This window comes from Schistocerca nitens, chromosome 5 (genome assembly GCF_023898315.1).
Source record: "Schistocerca nitens isolate TAMUIC-IGC-003100 chromosome 5, iqSchNite1.1, whole genome shotgun sequence".
Classification (NCBI taxonomy): Eukaryota; Metazoa; Arthropoda; class Insecta; order Orthoptera; family Acrididae; genus Schistocerca; species Schistocerca nitens.
The window spans coordinates 418,823,116-418,841,497 of NC_064618.1; the positions used below are offsets into that span (position 1 = coordinate 418,823,116).

The following is an 18,382-nucleotide window of genomic DNA, read 5'->3' on the forward strand; positions in this document are numbered from 1 at the left end:
AGCTACAAACAAAATTTTTGAATATCGTTGCGGGAAAAAATGGCTCTGAGCACTTTGGGACTTAACATCTATGGTCATCAGTCTCCTAGAACTTAGAACTACTTAAACCTAACTAACCTAAGGACAGCACACAACACCCAGTCATCACAAGGCAGAGAAAATCCCTGACCCCGCCGGGAATCGAACCCGGGAAACCACGCGTGGGAAGCGTTTGCGGGAAACCGTTCGAATATTAGATGCAATGAAAGCATTACTAAGTGACACACTGCGCGGATTTGTGGGTGGAATAACTCCCTCCTAAATGCCCGAACGACCTGAGATCGAAATACATAGAAAGCAAAAGCAATATTCTTAAGCAATAGGTGTAGCAGTATTTACATAGTGTTGCTTGATGACTAAGTAGATGTCACAGTGTGATTTCAAAATTCTAGGACTCAATCGTCAATAGTTCCAAGACGTTCCCTGTGAAACTTCACTTGTTTCACTTTGTAAATGATTTACTGATGTCAGAAAATAAAAGTTATAGCGTGTTTCGGAATACAAGTTAAAGTCTAGGTCCCTCAGAAATGCTGAGCAATTCATTTGAAATGTCTAAGGAGGGCAAGGGCGTACCATTTCCATTTATTTGTTGCACCAAATTATTACTCAACAATAGACATGAGACGTTTCTGTTTATAGAAACTACTCTAGCTAATCTGTTCTCATCGCAACAGAAGACGACGCGCAAATCTTCTAAAAAGGATCCGAGCAGAAGACTTCCTGGTTGCCATTGACAATGAGAAGGAGACTTTTTTCTCGTCATCAGTCTTCTATCGCGTTTGATTTTCGACTGACACCGAAAAGTCACCTTGTGTATGGGACGTTTCAAAGTCATTACGGCAAACGACTAGGGACGACGATAGATTACGTTGCTAGAAACAACTTAAGTTCCACACAAAATTTTCGCTGACGCTTCCCGGGGATGCTAAGCATCTTTTAATACTGGTTATGCAACTGAGATGTGGCAGGGCGTAGGCAATCAGCGGCGCTCGTATGCAATGTGTGTTGCCTATCATCCACACATCTGCTCCGCCTGAAATGCGGTTGGCCAAATGAAACTGAAGTTTTTGATTCGCTTCTAAAATACCTTTGTCAGTTAAGAGACACTCATTCCTAAGACATTCTTGTTTAAAATCACTCTACCAGTTTAATGGTCCACGTTTGATGCTACACACCGACTTAGCAGACTGTTAGTTCGGTGAAATGTTGTTGTATCAGGGCCAGTTTTGCTAGTAAGCATCAGCGAACATCTTCCCTATAACAAAAGTTGTTCCCCATAACTTGATCTATCACCCCTAGACCTTTGTCTCAAATACTTTGAAGCACCCTGTATATAACTTACACGCCCTTAAGGTAAGCCAGAGAACCCAAAAAGTACTTACTAATACTGCGGCAAAAGTGCTTGTCCCACGATAACTTTGTAGATGGGCAAAGAACACAGAATTCTATCCTTTGGCTTACGAAAACATTTTGTGATGCTGTATACATGTTAACGACGCAACAGGAGTTCCACAGCCTACCAGCAGCCCAGCGGCTGGTTACGCTGCACAGTGAATAAGTAGATAGAATATTTTTTCGCTTGTTAGTGCCATCATGTTTTACATTCGGTATTCAAGAGTGACAGTGATAAATACTGTGTTGCAAAAGAATTTAATTTGTTTAAATATAGAATACGCTTACAGACCAAAAGTAGAATGTTGCCTGTGCATTGCACACTTTCATTTCTTCCCAAATATTTCTTTTCTAGTCGATGCCGATATTTATCTCTGCAAAAGTTTACTCGAGTCTGCTATAATCCGTTTCGATCTATCGGCAGAAGCACTATAGAATCCCCTCTGATTGGTCACCGAAGAACTTTTATGTCTTTGGGAAGAGTTTGTTTCCGACCAATGGGAGTCTTTCGTGGGTTGAAGCCTATGTGGTCGTTCTGGTTTGAAAGTTATTCGAGTCTTCTCTGTGTCCGTTTCGAGTTGAGTTGGATGCTAGCTGTTGAAGTCTGTCATTATTTCCATTTCCTGCTCTGAAGTTTAGTTACTGTGACGAGGTTACAACGGTATTACTTGTTTGCGATCACGTGGTGAATCGGGCAGTGTGCTTGCGCACAGTGAAATTTAGGCTCACACTTAGTTGAATGTTAGCTGATTATGCTGTCGTAGATTATTTTTTCATCTCGCAGTGCTGTAAATATAAATGTATTACCGTTTACTGAATTATAAAATCATCTTTTACTTATTCAAGTACTGTGAAATGAGAATATGATGTCCCTATTGCATGTCGTAAATCTGAATCTTCTACTTGAAGGTTTGAGTACCCCTGCGGGATTGTAAAATCATTTTTACGTGCTTAGCTAAATTTAACTGCTTATCAGCCCACTTCTTTTGGAGTTATAGCAAAATATATCATTCTTTAAATTGAGCCACTGGAGCATCACACGTTGCATGGGCGCCATCTTTGTTGAAACTTGTGGCACGCTTTGCAATCCACAACCACTCAGGGTGTATCAGAAATCAGTTACTCAAATCCCATCTCATAAGGCACTGATAATAAGCCACTTTTCCTTCCATACTATTAGGCACCAAGTAGGTGAACGACAGCTTTTTCTCTGATTGTTGCTGGTTATATAATGTGCAGATAAATTTGGTGTGTACCATTTTTATTCTCCTCGGAAGTGACATTCATTAATTACCTTTCCAGTCAAATGGTTTACAGGGTCTTCATACTGACAGTTACAAATTGAGAAAACATCCTTTTCCTCAGTGCTGGATACTATAAGCAGAAAGCTAATGTACGTTCAGTTTAATTCTATGTCCTTAACACTCAGTTGTCCGTGTGCAGTGTTTTGGTATAGATTCTGCAAGCCAGTTTCTTTTCCGTTGTGCTGAATTATGAAAGTGAATGTTGTGTGTTGCCTTTTCTATTCATGCTTTTGTTTCAGTCACCAGTTTTCTGACTGGTAGGATGTGACCCGCTACCACTTCCTTTCCTGTGCCAACCTGTTCATCAAAGGCTACCACTTGAAGCCTACCTTGTCAATTATTTGATGAATGTATTTCAATCTCTCTCTTCCCTTTACAATTTGTAACCTTTTCATTGCGTGCAGTTCTATAGAAGTTATTCCCTGGTGCCTCAACACATGTCCCATCATCCTGTCTCGTCGTCTTGTCAGTTTTTTGTAAATGTTTCTTTCTTCTGCAGAGAACCTCCTCATCCTTTACCTTACCAGTACATCTGATTTTCACCATTCTTCTGTAGCACCACATCTCAGATGTTTCGATTCTTCCCTGTTCCTGGTTTTCCACTGCTCACAACTGACTACTGCACAGTGCTGAGCTCGGACAGTATATTTTCACAAAATTCTTCCTCAAATAAGGCCTATATTCGACAGTGGTAGACTTCTCTTGGCCAGGACCGCCATCTTTGCCTGTGCTATACTGCTTTTTATGTTTTCCTAGCTTCGTTCGCCTTGTGTTATTTTGCTTCAAAGTTAGCAGAATTTCTTAACTTGGCCATGAATTCTGATGCTAGGTTTCTCACTATTCAGATTTCTACTACTTCTCATTACGTTTATCTTTTTCATACTTCCTCTTAGCACATATTCTGTACTCATTAGACTGTTACTTCCATCCAACAGGTCCCGTAAATCTCTTTGACTCTTTGGCTTTGACTCGGGATAGCAATATCACCAGCGAATCTTATCACTGATATCATTTCACCCCGAATTTGAACCCCACTCTTGAACCATTGCTTTACTCCCATCATTTATTATTCGCTGTACAGATAGAGCAATAGGAATGAAAGATTGAGCACCCGTCTTACACCATCTTTAATAAGAGCACTTCCTTGTTGGTTTTCTAGTCTTATGGCTCCCTATTGGTTCTTGTACATATTGTATATCACGTGTTTTCCCCTATTTTTCACGTAATTTAGAACAACTTGTACTGTTTTACATTGTCGCACGAACACTCTAGGTCGAAAAATTCTATGAGCGTTAAGAATAAGATAGCGTTTTTTCCCTTTTTTGCATGAGAATTATACATTTTGGATAGCTTCAAGTTTTCACGACTTCGTAATCACTACTTATGGGAGTAGTTTTAGCTTTTTATCACAACAAACATCATTCAAAGTAAAGTAATCCGCCGTTCGTTAGAGCGTTCGTTAGAGATTATACTACAAAAGAAATTTCTTCCCTTAGAATATCTGAAAAGTGGCACGGGTTCATTTAGTAAGCTTCAAGCCACACAAGGTGCATAGTTACTGGTGGTAGAATTTAATTGTTCCAGCGCTTCGAGAAAAGTATGTGGGAACTTGTGCGTAGGGATATAACAACAGGACCAGCAGCAGAGGGAGGCTGAATGCATAACGGCCCTCAGAACGACGTACGACGAGTGCTGGTCATTGTTCCGGAACGACACAATGTGGGTAGGACCAAATTCTGATTCAGGAGCCTCGCCGAATCCGGAAGTCGACGTCCCGCCAGGACCCAGCAGGCGCCATCTGGCGGCGCGCCGAGGAAACGGACCGAACAATCGCGCAATTTGTCCCCTCTGGTGGCGTGGTCTGCCCCTCCCCCCTCCCTCCCTCCGCGCCCGCCACTGCACAATGAGGCCCGCGCAGCCGACAAACACCACTCGCCCCGAGTTTAATTGATGAGTTATTAGCACCCCTCCCAGGCCGGCGAGTAATTTCTTAAATGGTGGCCCTTCGCTCCGTTAGCCGTTTTCTCCGCTTCACGCGAATCTCTGTACACTCATCATCTCACCAGTCATCTCTCTCTCTCACTCTCTCTCTCTCTCTCTCTCTCTCTCTCTCTCTCTCTGACTCTCTCTGTCTCTTGCCCTTTCTCTCCCCCAATCCCTTCTCTTTCCCTTTTTACCATCAACAGCGTCTAATTTTTTTCCTTTCTCCTCTTCCTCGTCCTTTTTTTGTATTTTCCACTTTCTGGTTGGGCAGCTATATATATTTCCGCCTTTGCTTCCTCTCGCTCGTTACAACATCGTGCCGCTCTATTAATATGCTTAAGCGTCTACTGAATGGCTCCGCTTTCCATAGAGACTGCTCCTTTCGCTTCCATCTTTCAAGAGATTTCTGGCCAGTGCCGCCAAGACCGCGGGTTAAGATAAACGCTGCTCAAGTGGTTCTCTCGATGGGAGATGGACTGAAGAATTCTTTGTGTATTACAGCCGCTGTTCGCTAATAAAAGCCGTTTCATCGTAGCTGCTGATCCGTGATCGTATTAATTTTATCTCGTCGTAATTTTTTTATTTTGTTTTTGTCTCAGCTCTGTCATTTATTCCCTCTGAGCGACAAAAATAATTGATAAAGAAACGTCCTATTACTTGCTTGCAGAGAGGTATTGAGTTCGGTGTATAAAGACGCTTCATTAAATTTTCAGGTTCTTAGAATTAAACACTTAATTTGTCTCTCTGGTAAAATATTTTGCTACAAAACTGCTCGAGCAGAAAAACTCAAGCGGTTCACGATGAAAATTAAAGGCACAGAAAAACGCATCAGTATGTATGGCGGGCCACACGAGATGTTTCTGATGTTAACATTCTACATGTACAGCTACATCAACTCCGCAAGCCAACGTACGGTGCGTGGCGGAGGGTGCCCTGTACCACTACATTTCCCCTCCGGTTCCAATCGCAAATAGAGAGACGAAAAACGACCGTCTGTACGCTTCCCTATGAACCCTAATTTCTCGTTTCTTATCTTCGTGGCCCTTACGCGCGATGTATGTTGGCAGAAGCAGAATCGTTCGTCAGTCAACTTAAAATGACAGTTCTCTAAATTTCCTCAATAGTGTCTCGTGAGAAGAACACCTCCTTCCTTCCAGGGATTCTTATTTGAGTTACGGAAGCATCTCCGTAACACTTAAGTTTTGTTCGAATGTACCGGTAACAAACGTAGGAGTCCTCCTCCGAACTGATTCGATGTCTTCCTTCAATTCGACATGGTACGATCCTAAACAGTCTAGAAGTACTCGAGAATAGGTCGATCCAGCATTCAATATGCGGTCTCCTTTGCAGGTGAACCACTTTTTCCTAAAATTCTCCCACTAAATCGAAGTCGACCATTTGCCTTCCCCACTATAGTCTTCACACGTTTTCGTATGATACAGCATGCAGCTGCGTTCCCCGTATAGACCGGAGAAGCGGACCTATCCAGTATGTTGGAATGCAACTGTTTTATTCTATGACATGCTGCCTTTAGCAGTGTTTTGTTCCGACGGACGACAAATGTTGGAAACAAAGTTCCGATCTCTTCAATTGTAATACTTTAGTTATACGTTCGCCTGAAGATGTGGCTTTTAGTGACACGATATCGGTAGTGATTCAATAATAAAGGGCTAAATACAACTGAAGTTGATTATCAATACCCCCAAGATCAATGGAAACAACGTTGTGTTCATTTTCGAGGATAATCGCTTTAGTGTTTGTTAAAACCAACGCCAACAAAAAACTTCAGAGGACCTAAGCATAGCAGTATGTATTAATATTACAGAAAATATGGATATGTTGCGCAAAAGGGTCACTTTTTTTAAACCCGGTAATTCTCCCCCGTTGCGACTTAGAAGTTTTAAATTCAGCTTAGAGGTGCCGGAAACGATGCTCTGTAACGCTTCGAGTGTGTGGCATCCTGCAGCGTTACCCTCTGGCTCGACATCGCTTCAAAAAGCAAGGGTTCAACATATGCAAATAAAAGGCTAGAGCTCGGAAGTTGTTGTGAGCTGTAATGTGGGTGAATTATGTCACATTCGCCCCAAATTTCACTATAATTCTGACCAACGCCACTGTGGACGCGTCATATTAAGCTTACACACATTCACACATTCGTCTGACACCTCGGCGACACCTAGAGTTCAAATCACGGGGTGGTCTTATGAGTGGCCGAGGAAAATATTTCAAAAACACCCGCCTCAGAACCGACACAAAAAAACCTCGCGAGATGTCATAAAGGGCATCAATAAAATCGTCCCTTCCCTATGGGGTAAGCCAACCGCTTGGCGCTACAGCAGCAAAGAACTTCTGCCTTGGAGGGCAGCAGTTCTTATACATACAGGTACTCCCGCTATCCTATCGCACCAGGGCGAGCTTCTAACCCAGAATCCGTGGCCGCCTACGGGAATTCAGTGGCCATAAAGGTCGCTGGCACTGCTCGCTCAGCGCCACTTAGCGTTAGCTCAGGCACTCCTACTGAGTGAGGTAAACCTTGCAGAGGGTGCATCAGGGGCGTCGCAGCACTCCGACATTCTGATTCGAGACGAATAAAATGTGTTTTATCTACATCTACGTGATTACTCTGTTATTCACAAGAAACTGCCTGGCAGAGGGTTCAATGAACCACCTTAAAGCTGTCTCTCTACCATTCCACTCTCGAATGCCACGCGGGAAAACCGAGCACTTAAATTTTTCCGTGCGAGCCCTGATTTATCTTATTTTATCGTGATGATCATCTCTCCCTATGTAGGTGGGTTCTAACAGAATGTTTTCGCAATCGGTGGAGAAAACTGGTGATTGAAATTTCATGAGAAGCTCCCGTCGCAGCGAAAAACGCCTTTGTTTTAATGATTGCCACTCCAATTCAAGTATCATGTCTGTGACACTATCTCCCCTATTTCACGATAATAAAAAACGAGCTGCCATTCTTTGTACTTTTTCGATGTCATCCGTCAGTCCCACATGATGCGGATCCCACACCGCACAGCAGTACTCCAGAATAGGGCGGACAAGCGTTGTGTAACCAGTCTCTTTGGTAGACCTGTTGCACCTTCAAAGTGTTCTGCCCATGAACCGCAGTCTTTGGTTTGCTCCACCCTCAATATTATCTATGTGATCGCTCCAATTTAGGTTATTTGTAATTGTAATCCCTAAGTATTTAGTTGAATTTACAGCCCTCAGATTTGTGTGACTTATCTCGAAATCGAAATTTAGCTCATTTCTTTTAGTACTCATGTGAATAACTTCGCACTTTTCTTTATTCAGGGCCAATTGCCACTTTTCGCACCATACAGATATCTTATCTAAATCATTTTGCAAGTCGTTTTGATTATCTGATGACTTTACAAGACGGTAAATGACAGCATCATCTGCAAACAATCCCAGACTGCTACTCAGATTGTCTCCTATGTCGTTAATATAGATCAGGAACAACAGAGGGCCTATAACACTTCCTTGGGGGACGCCCGATATTACTTCTGTTTTACTCGATGACTTTCCGTCTATTACAACGAACTGTGATCTTTCTGACAGGAAATTACGAATCCAGTCGCACAACGGAGGCGATACTCCGTAAGCACGCAATTTGATTAGAAGACGCTTGTGAGGAACGGTGTCGAAAACCTTCTAGAAATCCAAAAATATGGAATCAATTTGGCAACCCCTGTCGACAGCACTTATTACTTCATGAGTGTAGAGAGCTAGTTGTGTTTCACAAGAACGATATTTTCTGAATCCGTTCGGACTATATGTCAATAAATCGTTTCCTTCGAGGTACTTCATAATGTTCGAATACAGTATATGTTCTAAAACCCTACTTCAAATCGACGTTAGTGATATAGGCCTGTAATTCAGCGGATTACTCCTACTTCCCTGTTTGGGTATTGGTATGACTTGAGCAATTTTCCAGTCTTTAGGTACGTATATTTCTGTGAGTGAGTGGTATAATTGCTAAATATGGAGCTATTTTATCAGCATACTCTGAGAGGAACCTGACTGGTATACAATCTGGACCGGAGGCCTTGCCTTTATTAAGTGATTTAAGCTGCTTTGTTACACCGAAGATATCTACTTTTATGTTTCTCATCAAATGCAGCGGAGTTTCTTACACCTCGTCCACAACCCGTGACTCCGCCGTCTCTACATCTCAGCTGCCCCACGCACCCTGGGTCGCTACTCATTGAATCCCAGGTTACTGCCCCCCAACACCGTAATACGAGTACTGCACTCACCGGTTTGCATGCGAGGCGCGATGCATGCCTGCATGACGGGGAAGCCATACTCGACCACTAACACGGTGTAACACAATACGTGACTCACTCTAACAAGTGACACAGTTCCATTGAGCCACATTCGAATTTCGTTGATCTCGTACCCAGTATAATTGGAACTGAAAAAATGAGAAAACCTAGAGTCCGTTACTGGCGAGCCCCAAGTTCAGTAAAGTGCACCCAAGAATGTGTTTCGAAAAACTTGTGCCTCCACCGACTTTATACATTATCCCTAGATCTGCCGCAGATAGCCGCCTATCCTGCTGTAATGATTGGTGAAACCGTCGACCTGAAAATTCTGTGATGAGGGCTGGCCGTCCAACAGCATGTTTTATTGTTTCACCACACTTCAGCCGCTTTCCAGAGATGTTCACACAGATGTTCCACAGATGCTCACAACAGCAACAGGCGAACAGTCGACCAGTTCACGATTTCCGAGTTCCTCGTACTCAAGAGCCGGGCCACAGCATTCTACCCTTCGCCAAGTCAAGTATGTCAGCGGATTTCCCCATTTGCAGCACCTGTCGTCCCTGCTCTGCTTATTATATACTTTCTCTAACATGTAACACAACAGCAGTGTCACCAGTTGGCGTTCAGTCTTGCGAAGAGATGTAGTTATATTGTTTCATCTCATCATTGTTCTAGTATTATCGGTATTCCAACTTTCCTTGTGTGAGAATGGTAGCAAGGCCTCTTTCTTTTGCAGTGATCTTTCTATTTTTAAACTGAAGATGACACAGTGGAAACTATCTGATATGACAGAAGAACGAGAGAGATAGTGAAAGTGTAAAAGCAGATCCACGGTGGTTAATTTGATGAGCTTATAACATACAAGAACAAAAACCAGATGCAATATAATGCTATAAGCAGGTGCTAGTTTCTAGAAGCATGTTCAGATGATCATTTAAGATGGGATGTCGTTGCGGTCTCCACTTCAAAGACTGGTTTGATGCTGCTCTCCACGCTACTCTATCCTGTGCAAGCCTCTTCATCTCCGAGTAACTACTGCGACCTATATCCTCCTGAATCTGCTTACTGTATTCACCTCTTTGCCTCCCTCTACAGTTTTTACCCCCATGCTTCCCTCCAGTACTAAACTGGTGATCCTTTGATGCCCCATAAAGTGTCCTACCAACCGATCCCTTCTTCTAGTGAGGTTGTGTCACAAATTTCTCTTCTCCCCAATTCTGTTCAGTACCTTCTCACTAGTTACGTGATCTACCCATCTAACCTTGAGTATTCTTTTGTAGTACCACATTTTAAAGGCTACTATTCTCTTCTTGTCTAAACTGTTTATTGTCCATGTTTCATTTCTATGCATGGCTACACTTCATACAAATGCTTTCAGAAAGGACTTCCTGATACTTAAATCTATATTCTATGTTAACAAATTTTTCTTCTTCAGAAACGTTTTCTTGCCATTATCAGTCTACATTTTATATCCTCCCAACTTAGACCGTCATCAGTTATTTTGCTTCCGAAATAGCAAAACTCGTCTACTACTGTAAGTGTCCGGTTTCCTAATCTAATTTCCTCAGCAACACCTGATTTAATTCGACTGCATTCCATTATTCTCGTTTTGATTTTATCGATCTTCGTCATATATCCTCTTTTCAAGATATTGTACATTTCGTTCAACTGCTCTTCTAAGTCATTTGCTGGGTTAAACATATTGAATTATTCAAAGTTGAGATGATATTTTTAGATCTTAAAAAACTTTGTGGTTGTGGTGATATTTTTTGTTTTGCTATGATAAAAAAACGAACAAATGGGGAACACGAAGGAAATTTTGTAAATTGTAGTACTCTTCGAGGACGTACGGGATGTCTCAAAGTCATCTCGAAAAATGTCTATGGGTGATAGATCACGCCATGATGATTTTTTTAGAGATAAAACGTTCGCTGATGCTTCCCAGGAAACCTAGGCGTCCTTCAGTATTCGCCTGCCATGGTACCATGAGATTTCACATAACTAGCAAGGTCTACTAGGTATATCGCATACTGCTTATCTCAGTAAATTGACAGAATGATTTTTAGCAGTAAAACAATAAGAATGATAGTCTCTAAGCGGAGAAAGTTTAGCAGCGAGCTAGCTTCTTCAATTATGCTCGGCCTACCGCCTTTCTCGCAGAGCAGATGTCGTGTTCGATTCTTTCACTGTAGTTCAGCGTCCGGCTACGTGAATTCTCTGCTCTGGAAGTGATTACATGAATCCAAAGATGAAAATTTAAGTACTGCACTGAATTTACTCCCAATAAGAACACATGTACTTGTTTCCACACGCTCTCATTTCCATTCTGCGTACGAGATAGAACACATATTTTACTAATAACTTCTTATGTGACAATAAAAGCTATAAAAGGATGAATAAATGTTTAGTACCGTATTATATTCTACTACGGGGAAAGTAAGATACCGAAGAGTTTGAGACGTTGTGTTACAGAACATTGGACATTAAGTGGATTCATAAGAAATGAGGAGGTTCTATGCAGAGGTTACTGCTAGGGAAAATTGGAGAGACTTTTTTAAAAGAAAGTGACTTGTTGGGAAAGAAATATATGGAAAACATTAAACACTGACTATAAGAAATCACAAAATTTTAAAGCACGTGTTACAGACATCGGGCAGTAGATTCAGTGGTGTACAAGGACGCTGAAGGGAACAAAACGCGTCAGGGAACACAGGCAATGGTATATTTACGTAAATAATTATGGACGCTGGTTGTAGCTGCAACTCCCATTTGATTATATACAGGGTGAGTCAGGAGGAAAAGTATGTGTTTTGACGGGTGATAGCATTACACTGATTCTGAACAAAAAATTTGCTGTGGACATATGCCCTATTCCAAATGGTTTCCGAGATAAAACACTTTTAATGTATATTTCTATTTACTTTCTGTAATATTCATTGTCATTGTTTACAACATATCACATTAATATAGAGGAAGTTGCGACGCTTGTGGTCTATGAAGTCGGAAAACTACCTCAAACTGGCCTACAAAAAGTACCTAAGCTGTAGCGCACGCGCGTCGTGCGAGATTTGCAATATTCCCGCGATCTCTCCGCGCAAACTGTTAGTCCTAGACAAAAAATAAATTGGACATTTTTGTACCAAATTCAATTTTTTAATTATGTGCTGAGACACATTTTCGTTGGGGTGGTGGTTTTCGAGTTATTAAATGAAAACGTACAAAAGTGATATTAAACGTAATCTATCTCGGAAACCATTCGCAATAGGGCGTATGTCCAGATGAAGTTTTTTGTTCAGAATCACTAATAATATCGCGTCTGAAAGCTTGTACCTGTCCTCCTGCGTCACTCTACATATTGGTGAAGGAGAGGAAATCATACCAGATGAAAATAAACCAGAAGAACAAAAACGAGCCCTCAAAATAAAACATAAAAAAATGCTGACATGCATTCAATAAACGTCTGCCTACCATAGACAGAACACACCCGGTAACATAGCATATATACTTGGCAGTAATCAACAGATACATGAAAACACCATAAGCACAACACCTTACCGTGCCTAACGCGGTGTAGGAAAAACGTTGGCAGTCAAAAGAATTTTCCGGTAGTCTCGGAACGCATTCATAATGTCTTGCATCGTTTTAAAGGGAATCTTACACCATTCTTCCTGCAAAACAGTGGCAAGATAGGGTAACGATGATGTACGTGAACAGAGATTACGTACACTTTTCCCCAAAGTAGGTCCCTAATGCTCAAAAATATTGAAGTCACGTGACTGCATCGGCCAGGAGAGATTTTACAGTTTACCATGGTGCTCAAAGAACGGAGACCCTGTCGTCTTGGAACACAGAACCTCCTTTGGGCAAGAAACATGGTGCCATGTAATGGATCTGATCAATCAAATTTGTCATACAGTCCTTGACAGTAATGCGACAGTGCAGAGTAACTATGAGGCCCATGAAATCACAATATGGCTGTCCAAATCATCAATGAACCCCCGACATGTTTGGGACTCGTCTGTAAGTTATGCAACAAGAATCATCTGACTAAACGGCTTTCTCCCTTTGCTCCATAGTCCAGGTTTTGTGTCATTTGTTTCAATAATCAGTGCTTTTCGAATTCCAGCTCGCCCTGTAATTCCCTGATTATGGAGCACCTTTTGTGTTTTTTTGGTGGTGACAGGGTTCGCGTGTACGACAGTTTTGCTGCTGCCGTCCTCTTACTTTTCGTCGCGATCCTCTATAATGACCGTCTGCCACGACCACTTAACCCACAATTTCGTCCGCGTTGTGACTTAGCGTATGCGGTATGAACCATCGATACATCGCTTCTTGGAACACCGAACACTTCGGCTGCCTTGGCTATGGAATCACCCACCATACGAGCACTAGAACCTTTCCCACATTCGAATGCATACAGCTCCGACATTTTGCATTCTCAGCTACATAGAACACTGTTCTGACCGCGACTGAGACAAACTTATTGAGAACACTGCACAGGTGCCATTTGTGGTCGAATACAACAGCACGAGAAGCAGGTTTGGCTAGCATCGGCGTTTACGTTGAAGCATGCAGTTCTCATGGTTTTTCCATAATTTTCTCCACCCCCTGTACAATTACACTTCGAATTCATCTTCCATAGGTCGGAGGAAACTGATGTCACATCATCTCTTCTAATCTGTTGGCATGTGTAGACTTTTATTGAGACTCTTATTGTTTATGTTGTAAGATGCTATTGACACACATCAAAAAAAATTTCCATCATCCCAGAACTCCTCAAGATAGACGTTGACTGTGGATATTGTATCACAGACACAGTCTCTTCGAGTGTTCAGAGATGTCACTAAACCCGCCCAAAGATGTTGTAAGTAGGCTGTTTAGGTTTTCTTATTGGTAACGCCACGTAGCGCTCTGTATGAAAATCACTGGCTGTGCTGTGTGAAGTCTGTGGCTAGTTTGCATTGTTGTCTGCCATTGTAGTGTTGGGCAGCTGGATGTTAACAGCGCGTAGTGTGGCGCTGTTGGAGGTGAGCCGCCAGCAGTGGTGGATGTGGGGAGAGAAATGGCGGAGTTTTGAAATTTGTAAGACTGGATGTCATGAACTGCTATGTATATTATGATTTTTCAACACTATTAAGGTAAATACATTGTTTGTTCTCTATTAAAATCTTTCATTTGCTAACTATGCCTATCAGTAGTTAGTGCCTTCCGTAGTTTGAATCTTTTATTTAGCTGGCAGTAGTGGCGCTCGCTGTATTGCAGTAGTTCGAGTAACGAAGATTTTTGTGAGGTAAGTGATTTGTGAAAGGTATAGGTTAATGTTAGTAAGGGCCATTCTTTTGTAGGGATTATTGAAAGTCAGATTGCGTTGCGCTAAAAATACTGTGTGTCAGTTTAAGCACAGTCATGTATAATTGTTCAAAGGGGACATTTCATATGGTGACCCTGCCAGCATACCTCACTGGAATCTTCAGATGTTTTCTTGTAGTTAGTGTAATTAGTGTAGCTTTTGTTTATTGCTAGCGCGTAATTGTAGAGAGAATTTCCTTTGTAGTTTTTCATTCTTGTACAGTAAAACAGTTGTGGCATGCATGTAGATTTGCACCAAGTATTTCGCAGCTGCGCTTGCGATTCACTAGATATTATTTTCAATGCTATGTTAATGTGTTTTCTTATTTTGCTCTTCAAATTGTGCTTTTCTGTGTTATCGTGTGAAATATTGTGACAATAATGGCGTGTGAAATACGTAATACTAGGCTCCAAAGTAAACTGAGACATGACAGTGAAGACGAAAGCAGTGTGTTAGCGCCACCGTGTAATGAATTAACTAATGTTCAAAGTAGTAATTTGGTAATTGTGCATAGGGAAATGGAGAGGGCTGCAAATAATGGTGTAGGCAGTGAAACAATTAGTGAACAGGGAAGCATTATCGATCGATCGGTCGGCAACAGCTTGCCTCACGAATCCGAAATGACAGGACACAATCTCGCAAATACTGTAGATTCGGGTTTTGGGTCCTCACCGTTTTCTCAAATAAGTCAAGACACATTTTCTGCTTGTCAAAATGTGAATGTTGCCGGTGCAAATTCACTGCCGAAAAGCACTGAGGAACATGTTTCAGACACCAGTGCATTGTTATTACAATTAATACAACAAATGGGACAAACACAGCAAAAGCTTCAAAAGTTAGACATAATTGAACAAAATCTTCAAAAGTTAGACACAATGGAACAACACCAGAGACAAACACAGCAACAGTTAGACGCAATGGAACAAAATCTTCACACCACGCTTGAACAAACACGTGAAGATTTAACTACTGAGTTACATAAAATCGAATCAAAATGTAAAAAAGTCTGTAATGACTTAAAAACACAAATTTGTGAGCATTTCCAACCTATTTTTTCGCGTCATGAAAATGCATTACAGAATCACGAAGCAGCCATAAAAGAACTGCAAACTATTGTTCATTAAAATCATGAGACCTTTTGGGCTAAAACTGGCTCAGTTGCATCTACCGATTCGGTTACCAACTTGCAAAAACTCAGGAAAACTTAAAGGACACAGTAGATACTCTGAAAACTGGTTCAGAAAGACACATGGAGGAAATTAGTTCATTATCAGAGAAAGTAGTTGAACTTTCGGATCTGCTAAATAATTTATCTACGAAGGTAGATGATAATCTGAAAGACACAAAACCGGTAGTCTTTAATGACACAGAAGAGTGCGAACAAATTAGGAAATTCAAACAAAATCAGAATGAAATTAATACGCAACACCAAAGAGAAATCCGGGCAGTACAAGATCAGCTGACACAGGTAATACAAGAATTACGTATTTCAGAGGACACTCGCGCCCCAATACGGGAAGAGGGACATACAAATACGGAACAGCCACAAAACAATAACACAGCGCTTTTCGGAAATTATGAAAGAAATTGGCAAGGTGCACCGAATTTTGAAATGGAACCGCCGAAACGACGTAACAATGACCGATATGCGACTCGCCGACATGATGATTTTGACTATAAGCTGTTCATTACCACACGTAAATTTAAAACATTTAAGAATTCTGGCAACGACATTCATCCACAAGCGTGGCTCCATCAATTCTCTCATTGTTTTCCTCCCAACTGGTCATTAGAGCACAGATTAGAATTTATGTGTGGCTATTTAGAGAATGAACCAGCTGTAAGAATGCGATCGGTCATTCACGATTGTCACAGTGAAGGAGAATTTTACCATGCCTTCCTCTCAGCATATTGGTCTCAAGCTACACAAGACCGAGTAAAACATAGCATCATGATGATGAAACACTTTGAACAATTTGAATTTTCCAGTCTTGTCAAATATTTTGAAGATATGTTGCGTAAGAATCAATATCTTTCAAACCCATACAACCATTCAGAACTCATCCGCATTTGGTTAATGAAATTGCCTGAACATTTAAGAAATATTATTTTGGCAGGACGTTGCAAAGACGACATTGAAGCTTTTCAGGGACTCTTACAAGAATTAGAAATTAACACAGACAGTCGCGGGATGCGAAAACAGGAAAACAATCACTACAGGTCACATCCGTCACAATTCCGTGACGACAGAAACAATAACTGGACACGACAAGTCTATTCTTACAACGCAAATCGTGACCAAAATAGACACCACCCATATGATAACCCTTGGCAGAGTAATAATAGTTACAGAGAAAGATCGCATTTCCGTAGTAATGAATATGACAGAGATTACGATAGAAACAGACAATATGTGAACAAAAACTATTATTTTCAAGGGAGACAGAATAACTTCAGACGCAACAGTTCAGCGTGCAGTTACGATTCCGGGAGAAATTCTCCACCACATGACCGACAAACAAGAAACTATGTAAACTACCGACAAAACGACAGACCTGAATTCCATCAGAACTGGCGGGATTCAAACAGAGCAGGGCACTCTCGACAAGGTGAATTTGTAGAAGTTAAGGTGCGTTTACACTGCGATTTGTATCGGCACATGTATGAGATACATGTATATGCGACTTTGCGACATGTATCGCGACTTGTATTAGTTGACAAGTATCAACCTCATACATGTATGAGCGTGCGTTTACACTGGTTGATATGTATCACTGTGCGATAGCTTCCGATGACGATTTGGAAGATTTCACATTTTTATGTGCTGATACACTTGCTCTTTTGGAAGATGATAGGAAGAAAAGTCGGAGGAAGCGTAGATGGTGGCACAGAGAGTTTCTCGCGAATTAACGCTAGAGGATGGCGCATATTTTAGAAATTATGTTAGGATGAGTATGGAGGATTTCCGCGGTTTATTATCACTTGTGGCTCCTCTTGTGTCCAAAACCAACACAAACTTTCGGGAAGCGATTCCACCAGAGGATCAGTTGGCAGTAACACTCCGTTTTTTAGCCACTGGGGATTCCTCGTAAAACGAAGATTTCATGACAAAACATTTGCATTGTCGCGCGATTGCTAATGCCAACGTCTCACACACGATTGTCGGCATCCGTTGTCAACATTATCACGCGAGGCCGCCGGAATAATAGCAAAACATTGATATACGTGTTAGATGCATGAAAAAATTATACACTCCTGGAAATTGAAATAAGAACACCGTGAATTCATTGTCCCAGGAAGGGGAAACTTTATTGACACATTCCTGGGGTCAGATACATCACATGATCACACTGACAGAACCACAGGCACATAGACACAGGCAACAGAGCATGCACAATGTCGGCACTAGTACAATGTATATCCAACTTTCGCAGCAATGCAGGCTGCTATTCTCCCATGGAGACGATCGTAGAGATGCTGGATGTAGTCCTGTGGAACGGCTTGCCATGCCATTTCCACCTGGCGCCTCAGTTGGACCAGCGTTCGTGCTGGACGTGCAGACCGCGTGAGACGACGCTTCATCCAGTCCCAAACATGCTCAATGGGGGACAGATCCGGAGATCTTGCTGGCCAGGGTAGTTGACTTACACCTTCTAGAGCACGTTGGGTGGCACGGGATACATGCGGACGTGCATTGTCCTGTTGGAACAGCAAGTTCCCTTGCCGGTCTAGGAATGGTAGAACGATGGGTTCGATGACGGTTTGGATGTACCGTGCACTATTCAGTGTCCCCTCGACGATCACCAGTGGTGTACGGCCAGTGTAGGAGATCGCTCCCCACACCATGATGCCGGGTGTTGGCCCTGTGTGCCTCGGTCGTATGCAGTCCTGATTGTGGCGCTCACCTGCACGGCGCCAAACACGCATACGACCATCATTGGCACCAAGGCAGAAGCGACTCTCATCGCTGAAGACGACACGTCTCCATTCGTCCCTCCATTCACGCCTGTCGCGACACCACTGGAGGCGGGCTG

General features: G+C 42.0%; 1 protein-coding gene across 3 annotated transcripts in view; it reads right to left on the bottom strand.

Annotated features, from left to right (window-relative positions):
• The window catches only part of LOC126259558 (neural cell adhesion molecule 2), a 623,716-nt gene that overhangs the window by 283,449 nt on the left and 321,885 nt on the right, over positions 1 to 18,382 (bottom strand). The window lies entirely within an intron of this gene.